Raw genomic sequence first — 20,280 nt, 5'->3', positions numbered from 1 at the left:
ATAATCCGAGAAGCCGGACTATGTGAAGAAGAACTCGACATCAGGATTGGAGGAAGGAAGACTCACTAACAATATGCAATGTGCAGATGACACAACCTTCCTTGATGAAAGCAAAGAGAACTTGAAGCACTTCCTAATGAAGACCACAGACTACACCTTCTGTATGGATTGCACCTCAACATAAAGAAAAAAAAGTACTCACAACTGGAGCAGTAAACAACATCACGATAAACAGAGAAAAGGATGAAGTTGTCAAGGACTTCGTTTTAGTGGATTCAAAACCAACGCCCATGAAAGCAGCAGTCAAGAAATCAAAGGACATGTTGCATTGCGTACATCTGCGCTGCAAAAGACCTCTTTAAAGTGTTAAAAGCAAAGATATCTCTTTGAAGACTAAGGTGAGCCTGACCCCCCAAAAAAAAAGCCATGGTATTTTCAGTTGTCTTATATGAATTTTTTTTTTTTATATGAATAGGAAAGCTGGACAGTAAATAAGGAAGACTGCAGAAGGATCAATTGCCTCTGAATTGTGGTGTTGATGAAGAACATTGCATTTACCGTGGACTGCCAGAAGAACGAAAAACTCTGTCTTGGAAGAAATACAGCCAGTGTGTTCCTTAGAAGGGAGGATGGTGAGGCTGTCACACATAACTTTGGACATATTATCAGGAGGGATCAGTCCCTGGAGAAGGACATCATGCTTGGTAAATCAGAGGGTCAGCGAAAAAGAAGACCCTCAACGAGATGGACTGACACAGTGGCTGCAGCAATGGGCTCAAGCATAACAATGATTGTGAGGATGGCAGAAGACTGGGCAGTGTTTTGTTCTGCTGTGCATAGGGTCGCTATGAGTTGCAACAAACTCAACAGCACCTAACAACAACAACATTTTAACAATTAGGAACCCTGGTGGCTCAGTGGTTAAGCACTTGGTTGCTAACCAAAAGGTTGGCAGTTTGAACAAACATGACAGTCTGTTTTTGTGAAGATTTCCAGCCTTTGAAGGCATATGGAGCAGCTCTAGCCTGTCTTATACAGGCACTATGAATTGAAATCAACTCTGGCAATGGGTTTTTGGTTTTATTTTACCAGTTGCTCTAAAATGAACAAGGTACATTTGAATGTCAGAGAAGTAGAAATCAGTACGGTAAAAAGAGAAAAAAAAATTATCAGTCTGAAGCAAAGTAGAAGCCTTCCTATTATCTAATTACAATAGTGATCATGAGATAACGTTTAATGTAGGTGACAGTTTTGAGGAGAACTTGTCAGTTATTTTGTAGAATGCCCATCGATTTGTATTTTTCTAATAATTTCTCATGATTAAAGCTAGGTTATGCCTTACTTGGAAGAAAACCACAATGGCGATGCGGTTTCTTCTCAGGGCATTATTAAGGAACACATGAGGTTTACATGTATTACTGAAACCCTATGTGGCACTTCTATTCTGTCCTGTAGTGTCGCTATGAGTTGGAATCGACTGAACGGCAATAGGTTTGGTTCTTTTGTTTTTTGGTGATGTTGATCTTGATTGTCTACAGTAGTGTAGTAAGCTTGATGGATTTCAGAACTGATCAAGGAACGAGCTCTGGCCATGAGATAACATGTACACAATGAGCTATTTATCGGTGCTGAAGCTTTGACAGTTTTGTAGCTGGGAGGTAGTCCCTCACAGCAGAAGCCTCTTCAAAGACATGTTGGCAGAGGTGGGGGATGAGGAGACCAAAAGGGAAAGAAAGCAAGGAACTCCTGGGAGAAAGTGGGGAAGTGGAGGATGAGGGTTTCCATGTGTAGGCATATGCCTTACCAGCAAGTGAGACTTTCTGGATCAAAGATCTCTGAGGCACAGCAGCACCTTGCGGTCATTATAACTGCAGGGTTGGTCTTGTCTATGGCCAGTGGAGGTTGGGTGCAGTTTTATGGGGCATGCAAAGCAGGCAGACTCTAAATGGCTAAAATTCTGTTTATTAGGGCGATTTGTAAAACAATTGGTCATGTAAAAATTTGAGTTTTGTACTAAAATGCTTTTTTTGGGTTAACAAGCTTTATTTTTTAGCCAATTATGAAATAAACCACCTAGGGCCAATAGACAGACACCATCTTTGGCTCATTTATATAACAAGTAGTAGCTGTCAGAACTCTTCAAAATATATTACTTTTTTTTTCTTCATAAGTACTAAATATTTCAAGAGAGATACTTTAAGACTACACAAATATTCTGTTTATGCTTCAGCTTTCATCCACAAATATTGCCAGGCAGTTCTAATGGTAATTTTTTACTTCCCTCATTTCTTCTATATGTATTAATTGGATTTCTTCTGTAAGGAAAAACTGTTGCTTCTCATTTATTCATTCATTCATTCTATTAATTTAGTATGGATATTATTTTAGGGGGAATATAATTAATACTATCTCTATTTTATTTTTCTAGTTGTTGTAGCTCTGGCCATCAGGAGCTCTTTCAAGTTGGCGCCTGTACCCTTTTGTAATACCTTCATTATTTTGTCCAGTTTATTATTTTTTCCTTCCAATATCCTTCCTTTCTGACACCACAGAATGCTCCAGACATTTCTTGTATTTTCCCTGTCCCGGACTTAAAATCAACCAGATCTTCAAGGAGGTCTGGTTCTCTTTCTGTGGGGGTAGAGGGAGGGGAATGGTAATGGTATTTAGAAACCAATATTTTGGTGCTAGATGTGCTCATTGCTACTGGGTCAAAGGTTTTAATTATGGAAGTTTCTTGTTCGAAAACCATTGCTAAAAGATACATAACTCTTGACAGAAATTCTGAAGTGTCAAGAGATTCAAATCCAGCCCTTTCTAATCCAGTGTTAATAGATGCTATGCTTTGGTAATGGGTTTCAACATCAAATAAAGCCCATCTTACTATCCTTTCCCTTGTAGTTTCACAACGTATGTTACTGGAGAATTCGGCCAAGACTTCAATATGCCAAATAAATTTGTTTACCTTTGTTAACCAGTGATATCCGGAGTTACTTGACTTCAAAATACTTTTTGTTTTTTCCACAGTATGTCTATCAACTTCCAGCAGAAGACTCAGGATCAGTAGGACACCATATTAGGAAATATCATTTTAACTGGAGGATCCCTCTCCTAAGTGTTATCACTAATCAATGAATCAAAGGGTATCAGTTACCCTGCCTTTGTTAACAACCTAGCAAAATGATCAAGGCTATCTTTCCTTAAGCCACTGAAAACAGACAATGGAATAAGGAGTCTTCACACAGTCTTCTGGTTTCCTTTTGTATGCCCCTACACCTGTGTGTGTACATGTTATGTTGTAGGGTGTAGTAAAAAAAAAAAAATTTTTTTTTTTTTTTTTACTACACCCTACAACATAACATGTACACACACAAGCACATTCTTTTTTTTAAATCTTGACTTAGGTGAAACACATCAGCAACTTTTTTGGTGCTCATAGTATAACTCTGGCTGGAAAACTTTGATTATCCAATATCAGCAAAAACACTATTTCTAGAACCAATCTGTTAAATAAAAATATGCTTCTTTTATATTCTAATGTAGCCTACTGCTGGCTGTTGAATTCATATAGCATTGGTATCCCTTTTTCTTCCGTCACTGTTGCATGTAGTTTTTTCGGGATTCTGGTCCTTTTTGGTGCACCCATGCATGTCTGAGCACTGGCCCTTCAAACTTCTCTACTTTCTGTCGAATTAGATTCTTGACTTCCTATCTAAAATGATGCAGTTACCTATTCAGAAATAAGTGCTTTTCATCTCTCCTGGTTTATTTATTGGTTTAAAAAAGCCCATTGAGAATACCGATTTCAGATACAGTTTTTTATAGCAAAAAATCCAACTTACTGTGAAGAGTGTATTGTGTTAGAGCTCTGTCAGCAAAATTATGTAACCACACCAGAAGGAAAAAAGAGAAAAGAAAAGCCTTAACCATGGACCGAGAGCTATCATGATGTAAATATATGTATACTTATATAAACGATTCTTCCATGATAATAGACTTAGAGCTTTTATAGCACCTTCACTTATGCAGCCAGCCTTTAATGAGCAGCTACTATGCCAAGCGATGTACTTGATAATGGATGTATAAACTGAATATGATGTAGCTCTGTTGTTGTTGTGTGCTGTTGAGTCAATTCAGACTCATACGACCCTATATGACAGCGTAGAACTGTTCCATAGTCTGTCTGCATAGGCATTGATTGCGGATCCATTTATCATGATGTTGCTTATTGGCCCAGTTGTGTGACTTTTTGTTTTCAAGGTGATGGATTAACACAGTGGCTACAACAATGGGTTCAAGCATAGAAATGATTGTGAGGATGCCGCAGGACTGGGAAGTGTTTTGTTCTGTTGTATGTAGGGCCACTCTGAGTCGAAACTGAACTGATGGCACCTAACAACAACCACGACCCACCAATATTTCTATCTCTACATCAAATTTTGTTAGCTTCAGACCCTATGCTCAACTACACCCTCGATAGCTCTACTTGAATGTCCCACCAACCAAACCAAAATCATTGTCATCGAGTTGATTCTGACTCATAGTGACCCTATAGACACAGGCATTTTTTTTTAATTGTGCTTTAAGTGAAAATTTATAAATCAGGTCAGTCTCTCATACAAAAACTTATACATACCTTGCTATGTACTTCTAGCTGCTCTCCCCCTAATGAGACAGCACACTCCTCCACTCTACCCATATTCCCCGTGTCCATTCAACGAGCTTCTGTCCCCCTCTGCCTTCTCTTCTCTCCTCCGGACAAGATCTGCCAACATAGTCTCATGTGTCTACTTGAACCAAGAAGCTCACTCTTCACCAATATCATTTTCTGTCTTATAGGCCAGTCCAATCCTTGTCTGAAGAGTTGGATTCAGGAATGGTTCCAGTCTTGGGCTAACAGAGGGTCTGGGATCATGACCTCTGGGGTCCCCCTAGTCTTAGACCATTAAGTCTGGTCTTTCTATGAGAATTTGCCATCTCTATCCCACTGCTCTCTTGCTCCATGAGGGATTCTCTGTTGTGTTCCCTGTCAGGGAACACATGGGTGGTAGGTGGCTACCATCTAGTTCTTCTGGTCTCATGCTGGTGGAGTCTCTGGCCTATGTGGCCTTTTCTGTCTCTTGGGCTCATACTTACCTTGCGTCTTTGGTGTTCTTCATTCTTCTTTGCTCCATGTGGGTTGAGACCAATTGATGCATCTTAGATGGCCACTTGCTAGTGTTGAAGACCGCAGACGCCACTAGCCAAAGTGGGATGCAGAAAGTTTTCTTAATACATTTTGTTATGCCAGTTAACCTAGATGTCCCCTGAAACCGTGGTCCCCAGACCCCCAACCCTGCTACTCTGGTCTTCGAAGCATTCGATTTATTTAGGAAACTTCTTTACTTTTGGTTTAGCCCAGTTGTGCTGACTTCTCCTGTATTGTGTGCTGTACTTCCTTTCACTAAAATAGTTTTTGCCTACTATCTAATTAGTGAATACCCCTTCCCTCCCTCCCCACCCCCGCAACCATCAAAGAATGTTTTCTTCTGTGTTTAACCTTTTTCTTGAGTTCTTATAATAGTGGTCTCATACGATATTTGTCCTTTTGGAACTGACTAATTTCACTTAGCATAATGCCTTCCAGAAACCCTGGTGGTATAGTGGTTAAGTGCTATGGCTGCTACCCAAAGGGTCGGCAGTTTGAATCTGCCAGGCGCTCCTTGGAAACTCTATGGGGCAGTTCTACTTTGTCGTATAGGGTCGCTATGAGTCGGAATCGACTTGATGGCCCTGGGTTTTTTTTTTTTTTTTTTTCTTCCATGTCTTCCAGATTCCTCCATGTTATGAGATGTTTCATGGATTCATCGTTGTTCTTAATCATTGTGTAGTGTTCCATTATGTGAATTTACCACAATTTATCCGTCAATGGGCACCTTGGTTGATTCCGTCTTTTTGCTGTTGTAAACCGTGCTGCAGTGAACATGGGTGTGCATGTATCTGTTCATGTGAAGGCTCTTATTTCTCTAGGGTATATTCCAAGGAGTGGGATTGCTGGATCATATGGTAGTTCTATTTCTAGCTTTTTAAGGAAGCTCCAAATCGATTTCCAAAGTGGTTGTACCACGTACCATTTTATATTCCAACCAGCAGTGTGTAAGTGTTTCAGTCTGTCCACAACCTCTCCAACATTTATTACCTTGTGTTTTTGGATTAATGCCAGCCTTGTTGGGGTGAGATGGTATCTCATTGTAGTTTTGATTTGCTTTTCTCTAATGGCTAATGATCATGAGCATTTCCTCAGGTATCTGTTAGCCCCCCGAATGTCTTCTTTTGTGAAGCGCCTGTTCATATCCTTTGCCCACTTATTAAATGGGTTATTTAGACACAGGCATTTTAAACTTAACACCCCAAACTGAAATTTTCATCTCCCCTCTCCTTTCTCATCGAGATTCTTCTCTAAGAGACCACTTCATCCACACAGTTGCTTTAATTATGATAACAGCTAATATCACTGAGCATTTAACATATCTTAGGTGCTGTTTTAGTGTTTGACACCTATCAGCTTTTAGAAGTGAAATAAACATAAACTTATAGTCCTGTTTTAAACCATAATGGGAACAAACATACTTTTCTGGACCTCATCTTTGCATGCATGAATTTTGCTGGCATTTCTTAGGAAATTTAAATGTTTTTCCAAATCTAAAATTTCAAGAAAAATTAGTCAAGAAATGAGAAAAAGTGGAAAAAGTATCATAAGTCTCCTGTAAGAATTAAGTCTTAATAATCAACATATAGTGATTTGAAGGAATCCACCAGTGTAGTGTTGAAAGCAAGACCCAGAAGCATTGACACTCAAAGCTGAAGCTTACAAGGACATTTTCCTTGAAAGAGAGACCGATCACAATCTAATTAGGCAGTTTTACTTGTAGCTGTTGCTGTGTTATAAGTGTGTTTTTATAATTTGGTCTGCTGCTAATACTGGTGAGTCATTCTTATAAATATTAATAAGTTTACATGCATTGCACATTTTATACAAATTCTATCAGTAATACTGCAAGGAATAACAAGTTTTAGGAGAAAAATGAGCCCTTAAATTGGCAATTTTGAAATGTGCTTCTGTCTAGTGCTCGGAGAACTAAATGTGAGGTTATTTTCATATAACCCAGTAATATGCACTGGTGCTTTTCAGAGTTTGAATACTTGCTTTAGCCCACAGTTATTTGTAAATACCTTAACAAAAGCGATAACAAAAGAAACACATGTGGATATTTTTGGGTATTACTCTGAGCTGATAAAGAAATACCTCTAGAATTTGAATTAGCAAAAGCAATATTGATTTCAAGAGGACACCAAAATCAGGTAAAGTTTATAAAATGTTTTAATCATTAAAATATGAAATTCATTTATATGAAGCAATATGTACCCTAACATCAATCTTGAGAGAAAAAAAAATTGATAATAATAATTCTTGGTGTGTTCTAAAATTCATTTTAAGAACAATAAAACTTAAGTATTAAATATTTTATATCACATTTTAACTTTTTAAATCATTATATGCACTTTTTGTTTTAATATTTCCTTTTTTAGAAATGTCTATATCAGATAAAAATCAATTTTGCACACTATTGAGATGCATAATCTTGTCACAATATACTAGTTCATCTAGTATTAAAGCATGTATTTACCATTATGTATTAAAAATAATAACAACAAAAGGCTATGAAACTTTTAGCATAGCCCTATGGTGGCACAACGGTTTAGTGCTCACGTACTAACGAAAAGGTCAGCAATTTGTACTCACCAGCTGATCCCTGAGAGTAAAGACCTGGCAATCTCCTCCTGTAAAGATTACCCTATGGGGCAGTTCTACTCTGTCTAGTAGCATCACTTTGAGTTGGAGTTGACTTGATGGCAAACAAAAAATAATAATAACATAACAGAATAATTACTGATGATTGGAATGAGAAAGTTGGAAACAAAGAAGAAGGATCAGTAGTTGGAAAATATGGCCTTGGTGACAGAAACAATGCTGGAGATCGAATGATAGAATTTTGCAAGATCAAAGACTTCTTCGTTGCAAATACCTTCTTTCACCAACATAAACGGCAACTATACACATGGACCTCACCAGATGGAACACACAGAAATCAAATTGACTACATTTGTGGAAAAAGACGATAGAAAAGCTCAATCTCATCAGTCAGAACAAGGCCAGGGGCCGACTGTGGAACAGACAATCAATTGCTCATATGCAAGTTCAAGCCGAAACTGAAGAAAATCAGAGCAAGTCCACAAGAGCCAAAATTGAACCTTGAGTATATCTCATCTGAATTTAGAGACCATCAGAAGAATAGGTTTGAAGCATTGAACACTAGTGACCGAAGACCAGAGGAGTTGTGAAATGACATCAAGGACATCACACATGAAGAAAGCAAGAGGTCACTGAAAAGACAGGAAAGAAAGAAAAGACCGAGATGGATGTCAGAGGAGACTCTGAAATTTGCTCTCAAAAGTCGAGCAGTTAAAGCAAAAGGAAGAATTGATGAAGTAAAAGAACTGAATGGAAGATTTCAAAGGGTGGCTTGAGAAGAGAAAGTAAAGTATTATAACGACATGTGCAAAGAGCTGGAAATGGAAAACCAAAAGGGAAGAACATGCTTGGCATTCCTCAAGCTGAAAAAACTAAAGAAAAAAATTCAAGCCTTGAGTTGCAACAGTGAAGGATTCCATGTGGAAAATATTAAACGACACGGGAAGCATCAAAAGAAGATGGAAGGAATACACAGAGTCATTATACCAAAAAGAATTAGTCAATGTTCAACCATTTCAAGAGGTGGCACGTGATCAGAAACCGGTGGGACTGAAGGAAGAAGTCCAAGCTGCTCTGAAGGCATTGGCAAAAAACAAGGCTCCAGGAATTGATGGAATATCAATTGAGATGTTTTAACAAACAGATGTAGCACTGGAGGCGCTCACACGTCTATGCCAAGAAATATGGAAGACAGTTTCCTGGCCAACCGACTGGAAGAGATCCATATTTATGCCTATTCCCAGGAAAGGTGATCCAAACAAATGTGGAAATTATAGAACAAAATCATTAATATCACACTCAAGCAAAATTTTGCTGAAGATCATTCAAAAACGGCTGCAGAAGTATATCAACAGGGAATTGCCAGAAATTCAGGCTGGTTTCAGAAAAGGATGTGGAACCAGGGATATAATGGCTGATGACAGATGGATCCAGGCTGAAAGCGGAGAATACCAGAAGTATGTTTCCCTGTGTTTTATTGACTATGCAAAGGCATTCGACTGTATGGATCATAACAAACTATGAGTAACATTGCAAAGAATGGGAATTCCAGAACACTCAATTGTGCTCATGAGGAACCTTTACATAGATCGACAGACTGTTGTTTGGACAGAACAAGGGAATACTAATTGGTTTAAAGTCAGAAAAGGTGTGCATCAGGGTTGTATTCTTTCCCCATGGCTATTCAATCTGTATGCTGAACAAATAATACGAGAAGCTGGACTATATGAAGAAGAATGGGGAATCAGGATTGGAGAAAGGCTCATTAACAACCTGCATTATGCAGATAACACAACCTTGCTTGCTGAAAGTGAAGAGGATTTGAAACACTTACTAATGAAGATCAAAGACCACAGCCTTCAGTATGGATTGTACCTCAACATAAAGAAAACAAAAATCCTCACAACTGGACCAATGAGCAACATCATGATAAACAGAGAAAAGATTGAAGTTGTCAAGGATTTCATTTCACTTGGATCCACAATCAACAGCCATGGAAGCAGCAGTCAAGAAATCACAAGACACATTGCATTGGGTAAATCTTCTGCAAAGGACCTCTTCAAAGTGTTGAAGAGCAAAGACGTCACCTTGAAGACTAAGATGTGCCTGACTCAAGCCATGGTATTTTTAATCACATCATATGCATGTGGAAGCTGGACAATGAATAAGGAAGACCGAAGAAGAATTGACGCCTTTGAATTGTGGTGTTGGCTAAGGATATTGAATATACCATGGACTGCCAAAAGAACTAACAAATCTGTCTTAGAAGAAGTACAACCAGAATGCTCCTTAGAAGCAAGAATGGCGAGTCTGCCTCTTACATATTTTGGACATGTTTTCAGGAGGGATCAGTCCCTGGAGAAGGACATCATTCTTGGCAGAGTTCAGGGTCAGCAGAAAAGAGGAAGACCCTCAACGAGGTGGATTGACACAGTGGCTGCAACAATGAGCTCAAGCATAACAATGATTGTAAGGATGGCCCAGGACTGGGCAGTGTTTTGTTCTGTTGTGCATAGGGTTGCTATGAGTCAGAACTAACTTGACTGCACCTAACAACAAGAACAATGACAACAGAATAATGACCTACAGTTGATTATTATGGACAGCCATTACTTTAAAAAATCATAAATAAAGAAATTCTTTATTCTCCAAAAAACAAAGAATAGCTTATTATTTCAAAGATCACCAAGAAGCAGCCTTAAAGTAGAAGAACAAAGTAGGAGGCCTCGCATTTTCTTATTTCAAAGCATATTATACAGCTACAATAACCAAAACAGTCTGGTACTGGCTCAACAATAGACATATAGACCAATGGAATAGAATTTAGAGCCCAGAAAGAAATCCATCCATCTATGGACAACTGATTTTTGAAACGAGGTCAAAGTCCACTCAATGGAAAAAGCAAAACAAACCAAAACAGCTTTTTCAACAAATAATGCTGACAAAATTTGATGTCCATATACAGAAAATTGAAACTGAACCCATACCTCACACTATATACAAAAACCAACTCAAAATAGATCAAGGACACAAATGTTAAAGCTAAAACTACAAAGTTCTTGAAAAAAATGTAGGGGCAAAACTATGGGATTTAACTTTTTTTAATGATTGATTCTCAAACACAGCTACAAATGCATGAACAGCAGAAGACAAATTAGATAAGTGAGACCTCATAAAAATTAAGCAATTATGCTTGTCAAAAGACTTTATCAAAAGAGTAAAAAGTCAAAAGCTAAACACCCTGGAAAAAAATCTTTGGAAATGACATATCTGATAAAAGTCTAATATCCAAAATATGCATAAAATTTCTACAATTTAACAACAAAAAGACAAATAACCCAATCAAAAAATGGGCAAAAGACATGAACAGACAATTCACCAAAGAGAACATTCAATTGTCCAAGAAACACATGAAAAAGTTGCTCACTGTTATTAGCCATTAAGGAGATGCAAATGAAAACCACAACGAGATATCTCACCTCTCCTAAAATAGCAATGATTAAAAAAAACAGAAAATAACAAATGTTGGAAAGGATGTAGGGAGATTGGAACCCTTACCCACAGCTGGTGGGAGTGTAAAATGATAAAGCCTTCCACTGTGGAAAACAAGTAATTAAACATAGAACTAACTTATGACCCAGAAATTCCAATTCTAGTTATATACCCTAGTCCAATTCTAGGTATATACCCTAGGGGTCTCATAGAAGAGACACGAACAGACATATACATCCCTGTGTTCACTGCAGCACTATTCACAATAGCAAAAAGCTGTAAACCACCTAAGTGCCCATCAACACATGAATGGATAAACAAAATGTGGTACATACATACAATGGAATACTACTCAGCTATAAAGAAAAATGAGTACTTGAAGCATTTGCAATGTGGATGAACCTGGAGGATATTATGCTGGGTGAAATAAGTTAATCACAAAAGGACAAATATTGATCTCACTTTTATGAAATTACAAGAATTGGTATATATACAGAGATCAATATTCATTGGTGGTTACTGGGTGGGGGGAGGAGAGAGGGAAGAATCATTCTCTAAATTGTAGTCACCTTTTGTTAACGGTGATAGGAAAGGTAGTACCAAATGTGGGTGAAATATACACAGCTTGACTAATATAAATGATGCCACTAAGTTGTACACAAGAAAAATAATGTATTGGTAGATGCTATGCATATAATCTTGCAAAACAACAACCATATATACATATATAGGTATACATATACACAAATATATGTGTATATATATGTATGCATGTATATATACATAGCAAAAAACCAAACCTGGTGCCGTGGAGTTGATTCCGACTCATAGTGACTCTATAGGACAGAGTAGAATTACCCCATATAGTTTCCAAGGAGTGCCTGGCAGATTCGAACTGCTAATCCTTTGGTTAGCAGCCGTAGCACTTAACCACTATGCCACCAGGGTTTCCATATATATATATATGTATATATATAGGAGCTACAGGTGCTGATACATCTTAGATATTAACCAATCAGCTCATAGGATTAATCAACTCATGGGATTAATTGTCTTGATTTGAAGATGTAGGGCCTTAGTCTCACGGGACTCTTTAGCCAATTAGCATAAAGTTTATGTTCTACAAGCTAGTTTGGTGATTAGTGTCGGAGGTTTTAAAAGCTTGCAAGTGGTCATCTAAGGTTCAACTATTGGTCTATATTCATTCTGAACAAAAGAGAAAGAAGGAAATCTGAGAATCAGAGAAGAAACCAGACTACAGGACCAATTTTAGCCTAACAGACTTGGGATACTTTAGGACCATGAGGACCAGCGCAAGGGCAAGTCATCTACACAAACAATAAACAAATAACAACAACAAAAAGTCCTGGAATTCATCCTGGTACTGCTCCGAACATATCTAATTTGTTGCTTCAAACTTGATTTATGCTTTCTTTCTGTTTTGTCACCATGAATTAGCCTCTGCCTCTGTGGTGACTTGTCTTTGAACAAGGTGTTGTTCAGATGTTACTTGGCCCCATCTTCATGCCACTTTCGATAATACTTGCCACATGTAAATAAAATTAGGCTTATCAGTATACCCAGAGGTATTTCCCTTATTCTCCCTCTATCTCCGTCACTGTCTATCTCATTCCTTTCTATCAATTTCCCACCATATATAGTTTATGATAAAAATTATCCACAATAGTTTTTGTTTCTAATAAGTTGTAATTATGCATGGTTGTTTTTATATCCTTTTCAATAAAAAAATCATCAGCCTATTCATGTGTGATTAGTTAGCTAATGGATTTCTTTTCACATTTGTAAAAACATCCTTGATTCAAGCTTAGCTTTTTGTAAAATGTTATTTCTAGTGTCAGCTTTGTATACTTTTTTAGCCTGAGACTTAAAACGGAAGGATTTTTTTTTTTTTTACTATGAAAATAACTAAACAATGTTTGATCTCAAATTATTTTGGGTGGCTATTATATTATGAAACTATTAGTTTGTTAAGATGATTCACTAACTCTTCCAACTTGATTTGAAGTGATTTGAAGGCTGTGAGCCACAGGAAACATTTGCTTTGTCTCTAGGCATAAGGATCTTGAAATGTGGATGCATACCATTATTCTTAGTTACTGACTATATCATTTTACTGATTAATACATTGTTTCATTTTATTTCCTATCATCTTCACCATGATCATTGTCATTAAATAATAATAATTATTAAGGATTTTCATTTGGAACTTTGTAAGCATTTATGCAAAACCATTTGAACACTTCCCCTGGTCTCAAGAGGTTTACAATAAAAAAAAAATGGCATTAATTTCTACAGTTAGCAGCAAAACAGATAATTACACAAAGAAAAGGAGAAAAAGATTACAAATTAAATGGGTAAATATTTTCATCCCTTATACAGTAGTTGTACAGCCTGGAAATAGGACATACGCTGGATGATAAGTGGCAAAAACATAGCAAGACTTCAGTGTGGTTAATTCAATTTTTTCTAATTGATATCAATTGCTGTGACCTAATTGGTCTTGCCAAGATCTACATTGATTAGATAAGTTAGAAAGCCAATGTGATCCCATCAAATGCGTTAAGGACTCCTCCTGTGGTTCGAGAAATATAATGAGATAAAGTTTTTTATGTAGATATTTTAAGAAAACTTAGAAAACAAAAAGAAAATATCTTAGTCATAAAAAACCCAGTGCTTTCAAGTCAATTCTGACTCATAAAAAAAAAAAAATAGAGGCCACAAATTGAATAAATCACCTACAGAGGGTACATGGACAGTTTTGGGAGTATTTGTTGTGCTGATGGTGACTCTAGTTAACCTCAGATCCCCAAATGGGGGAACCCAAAGCCATATGAGTGTTTTACGAGCACCTGATCACTTTTTCTTTTTGATCACAGTGATTGGACCAAGAATGGGGATTTGAGTAAAATAAGGAAATTTTCCAGAAAACTGAAATTAGGACTAAGATCATCTGTACCTTCATGTTGTTTTATTCTTTAATTGATGATATTGAGCTTCTCTACCATCTCTTTCCACAAAAGTAGTCGATTTGATTCCTGTGTCTTCCATCTGGGGACATCCATATGTATAGTCACCGTTTATGTTGATGAAAAATGGTATTTGCAATGATGAAGTCGTTCTTGCAAAATTCTGTCATGCCATCTCTGGTGTGGTTTCTATTACCAAGGCCATGTTTTCCAACTGCAAATCCTTCTCCTTTTTTTCCAACTTTCACATTTCAATCACCAGGAATTATTAATGCACCTTGATTGCATGTTTGATCAACTTCAGGCTGCTGAATTTGGTAAAAACCTTTAATTTCTTCATCTTTGGCCTCAGGGTTGGTGCATAAATTTGAATAATAGTTGTATTAACTGGTCTTCCTTGTAGGCATATGAATATTATCCTATCACTGACAGTGTTGCATTTCAGGGTAGATCCTGAAAATTTATTTTTGACAGTGAATGTGATGCCATTCCCCTTCAATTTGTCATTCCCAGCATAGCAGAACATGACTGTCCAATTCAAAATGGCTGATACCAGTCCATTTCAGCTCCCTAATGCCTAGCATATTGATGTTTATGCTTTTCATTTCATTTTTGACAACTTCCAATTTTTCTAAGTTCATACTTTGTAAATTTCACATTCTGATTATTAATGTATGTTTGCAGCTCTTTCTTCTCCTTTTGAGTCATGCTGCATCAGCAGATGAAATGTCTCAAAAACTTGACTTTATCCACATTGATAAGGTTGACTCTGCTTTGAAAATCACCTCTTCTCCAGTCGTATTTTGAGTGAATTCCAATCTGAGAGGCTAATTTTTCTGGCCCTACATCAGGCAATGTTCTTCTGCTGTTCATAAGATTTTCACTGGCCAATTTTTCAGAAGTAGACCACCAGTTCCTCCTTCCTAGTCTGTCTTAGTCTGGAAGCTCCAGCGAAACCTGTCCACCAAGGATGACCAAGCTGATATTTAGAAAACCGATGGCAAAGCTTCCAATATCACAGCAATGAGCAAGCCGCCACAGTAGGACAAACTGACAGATGTGTGGAATTATTAAAGTAGATCTCCCTAAATTTCTGATTCTATTGATTCTAACAAAACTATTTTAAAAAATCCATAAAATATTACTCATGACTCCTCTGGGTTGTAATTTGCCAAGTTAAGAGTTAAGGTATCAGGATAATAAGATGTTATAACTTTTAGCTTAAGCAAAACTATAGAAATAATAGAAGATTTCAGAGTACATGTTATCATACTATGCATGAAGTTGGCCATTTAGAAAAAGAAATAGTAAAGTGATAATCGTTATAATATTAAAATCTCTGGATTGAAATTGCACTGCTGTCCACAAAGTCCAAATTTCTGTTTGGTTATCAGTAATATTGCAATTTCCTTTGGACCTACACTGTCCTTCCTACTATCTTCTGAGTGTTTCATGTCTTTCTCACACAAAGGAAGTTGAACTTCTCTAGGAAGATTCAATGACTGAACAGTTATTCTAATGCTCATGTACACATTTGGTCTGGGTGAAATGAGTTTAAAATGAACACCAAGGGCAATGAGAGAAAAGATAGGAAATTGAGAATTGCTGAGAGTTCTGCCTAAAAACTAATAAAGAGTTGGCCCTGTTAAGTGGAAAAGTATATCCTGTAGGGTTCTTAGAATTAGAGGAAATTCAGACATACCACGTGCATGGATTTGAGTCTTGGGGATCTTTAGTTCTTGTTTCCCTGATAGCTGCCTTTACAAATAACTTACTGAGATCTAGAAATGGGAGTCCTACTGAATCTCAGGACACAGAGAATAATCCCTGAGTATTTTTTTTTTTTTATGATATACTAGAAATAACCTTGGTCAAGATATTTGGATTTTGTTTAAACTTGGAATATCTGAGGAAGAAAGTATCATTTTAGCTGTAACTGGCTTTCTTCAGGAGTTCTGGTGGCACAGTGGTGGTCAGCAGTTCAAATCCGCCAGCCAGCTGCTCCTTGGAAACCCCATAGGGCAGTTCTGCTGTGTCCTATAGGGTTGCTATGAGTTGGAATTTATTTGACAGCAACGAGTTTGGGGGTTTTGTTTTGGTTTTTTGCCTGGATTTCTCCAAAGCCCTAGCACTAGCTCATTTTACCTTCAACCTTCCAGGAAATCTATACTGAAGCATACATGATTTGACCTAAAAAATATTAAAGATCTTCCTTTCTGTCTTTCTAGATATAAGCAATATTTAGTTTCATGGTAAAAGTGGTGCAGTGGAATGAACTTTTCTGGCTCTAACACTTCTTTCTCAGGTAACCAGAAATCCATTATATTAATCATTGATAATTTTGCTAAATCCTGAATGTTAATCCTAAGAGTTCTCTGTCTGGGGTACAATGATTGAAGCACTTCATGAATAAATTAAGCCAGTTAGGAAGTATCCCCATGAGAATGTTATGTTTTATTCATTCTCCCAAATGCATATAGTGAGGAAGAGGAGGATGGGAGGTGAATGGACTCTATAGGAATAACTACAAAATTCAGGTTGTTTTTTTAAAAAATTCTGCACTCCAACCCAAATGAGTTTCTTAGAACTGTTGTACTTTACTAGATAGATTTCACCTACTAAATGGATAGATTCTATCTCATAATACTTAAATCGGTCCTTTTTAGCACTCAAGATATTACTTCTCCATGTTTGCCCCTGGGAGCATGAGAAGGGCATATGTGTATAATCTCTTCAAGAGAGCTAAAAAGCAGCTGTCCATTCCTATTCCCAATGACTTTTCTTAATTTTTCACTCCTATAATTGTTATGGGTAACTTTAGGGACACATGTATAATCACTTGCTTAATGTAAAAAGTCCTTACCCAGAGTCTTATGTCACACTCTGCTTGCCTTTTTATTGGAGTCAGGCTTGTCCTAGAACATGTTTTGTGTTTTAACAGTGTTTGGCCCCATTCCCGCTTTGTACTTTAGCAGCACTGATCCTTAATCTTTCCTTTGGCACTTGTACTTGAGAAGCCTCAACAGGATTCCAGTTCTCTGTGTTCATTGCTACTTGCTCAGTGTCTGCCCAACAGTCTTTTTTTAGCCTCACTGTCTATATTGCATGCATGCCTTGAAAGATTGCCTTAGCTTTTTGACTTTGATTAATCTACATCTTCATTTCTGTTGGTTGGTCTGTAAGTTTAAATTCTTATGTTCCTTTTCCTTCAGTTAATAAAGGCAGATCAACTTAACTGCCACTCAGCACAACAGTTTCTATTCTTCATGAAGTAAAATTTCTCTTCTTCTAGAGACCAAGAAGAAGCCTGTTTCTACCAGTAGTCATCCTGGTAATATATAGGGTGTCATCTGAGAAGAGAAAATGAAAGTTTTCTGTTTTCAAACATCACATCCTGATTGTCACTCTCATTCCATAGTTGATAAACAAAAATGTTATTCATGTTCTCAGTAAATGTTGATATTCCTTGATGAAGGTAGGATTCTTAAGAATTATGGTGCTGTAAGTAACAGACAACCTTTTTAGATTCGGCTACCCCCAAAACAAATAAACAAACAAAAAAAGGGCAGTTTATTGAATGGACAACAAGCTATCACAGGAAACCTAAGGAGAGGAACCACGCAGCTGTAACTAGAAAGCCATTAGGAACCTAAGCAATCTCTGTCATTCATTCTCTCATTCTATTCCTCCTTCAAATTCCACACCGCTCCACAGCCAAAAAGGAGCCCAGGTAGTTTAAATGGTTCAACACTTGGCTGCTAACTGAAAGGTTGGCAGTTTGAACCCACCCAGTGGTTCTGCAGGAGAAACCCCTGGAGATCTGCTTCCATTAAGATTACAGCCAAGAAAACCCTATAGGGCAGTCCTGCTCTGTTGCATGGGGTTGCTATGAGTCAAAATCGACTCTACAGCACCTAACAACAACCACACCCAGATATTCTAGTATCTGTGTATTTACTTCATTTATTTCCCCTTCCTCTAACGAATGGCTCAAACAGTAAAGTGCTTGACTACTAGCCAAAAGGTTGGTGGTTCAAACTCATCCAGTGGTACCTCAGAAATCAGGCCTGAAGGTCTGCTTCCAAAATGTCACAGCTTTGAAAACCCTCTGGAGCATAGTTCTAGACTGATATACGTGGGATCACCATAAGTCAGAGTCAACTCAACAGCAGCTAACAATAACAAAAAGCCCTTGTTGCCCTACTTTTGAGTACACATGGCCACCTCAGTCCCAACTTTCACGGACCCTTAATTCTTCTACAAAGACATAGCCTAATCAGGACATCAGCACAGGTGCTCACCCCATTAGCAGAGGCTATGGGCCATCCACTGCCTAATTAGCAAGGCTGTGTAAGAAGACTCTCAAAGAACAGTATCAGATGTGCAGATATCCCTACAAATACTCTTGCTTGCACCGTAATATTTAGAGATAGATTAGAGTTTTTTATCACACTGAAAAGGTAAATCTTACATGTTCTTTGTGTTGGGTTTGCATGTAACTGCCTCTCGCCAATAAAAAAGATAGCAAAGTATTTGAATGTGACTGGTATGATGAAATCTTTGCTTATGAGATTTCCTCTCTTGTAGGAACTTAGTTCTAAGAAGAATTTTCTCTCTCTCTTTTTTTAAGAATTTGCTGTCATTCATTATGCCAAGGTCATTTTCAATATTATTTTCACTGGAGGTAACAGTGTAAGACTTATTTTTCAGTAGCATTCATGATTTAAAAAAAAAAAAAAAAACCCTTAAACCCATTTCTGTCAAGTTGATTGGGAAAGAACCATGTTCTGGCCTAATTAGAAGGTAACTTTAAGTATGAATTTTAGATGTTTATTATTTTAAAATGTAATGAATATAAGTATACTAAATCAAATACTTTCAAAATGCATTTGCAAAATGAATTATTAAATGAGAATAAATATACTTTTTCGATGCATTCTTAATAAAACAGTAATCTCAATGTAACTTTGAGGCAGAAAAAATATTTGACATCATTAATTCCATTTCTTACTTATAATATTTGCTTCCATTGAGAATCCCAATGTATGTGTGCATGAAGTCAAAAAAGGGCAAAGGAAGTCTTGGCACTTTCTCTGAAAGGGTTAGCATTAATATTTATTTCTATGAAACAAGTGATTTTGTTAACCGCCTGGACTTTCAAGAAGATGTCTGAAGTCATCTCCAGAACTTGTCCATTTGAATTTGCTGATGTCTGTGTTGTGGAGAAAAAATAAAGTTGCTTCTCTTTCATACTGTCATGCTCTTTCTGAATAAAACCTATAGAGATCATTATATTTTCATATTTCTCCATGATATTTAAAATGCCTTTGGTATATTAGCTAAGTTTATAATCAGGTTCTTCTGAAAATAAATTATATTTAGATTAATTGAATGAGTGAATAACTCACTCTCAAGTCAATGTATGTGCTGTATCAATTACAGTAAGAAGAACAGATGCCATAGACTGTATTTATGCAAAATACCTTTTAAATCTCACTAACTTTATAAGGTTGGCATTATTATTCCATTTTTCAATTAATAAAAAAAGATTCAAAGCTGTTGAAGTGACTTGTCCAAGTATAAATAGCTAGCAATAACTGAGCCAAGACTCTAGTCCGTTCTAGAACAATCTTTCAAACCTGAGTCTACCATCTTATAAGATTTGGATCAAAAGAGAAGTCTAAATGTGTGATTCTGTTTTTCCATGGCTATTCTGCTCTTTCTACCTAGCCTCAGTCATCTGTTTGTTCTCCTCAGGCACAGCCTTAAAGGCTTGTTTTCTGGAATACCTGCCCTATAGATAAAGAGGAAGACCACAGTGGTGCACTGGCCTGCATTAGTGCCTCTCAGATGGAAGGAGGTGTGAGTGAGTGTGACTGGGTGGCACTGTCAGAGATTCAGGGCTAGAAATATAGACAGTCAGTCATCTTGCTGTACCTCACTTCCCTTCCCTCCTATTCCTGCCTCCATTTTGTCAATTAAATAGTTGTTCTTCTGTTCTTTGGGAAA

This window comes from Elephas maximus, chromosome 6 (assembly GCF_024166365.1).
Source record: "Elephas maximus indicus isolate mEleMax1 chromosome 6, mEleMax1 primary haplotype, whole genome shotgun sequence".
In the NCBI taxonomy this organism is placed as follows: Eukaryota; Metazoa; Chordata; class Mammalia; order Proboscidea; family Elephantidae; genus Elephas; species Elephas maximus.
The sequence above is the reverse complement of the archived record's forward strand: the minus strand, read 5'-3'. Positions refer to the sequence as shown.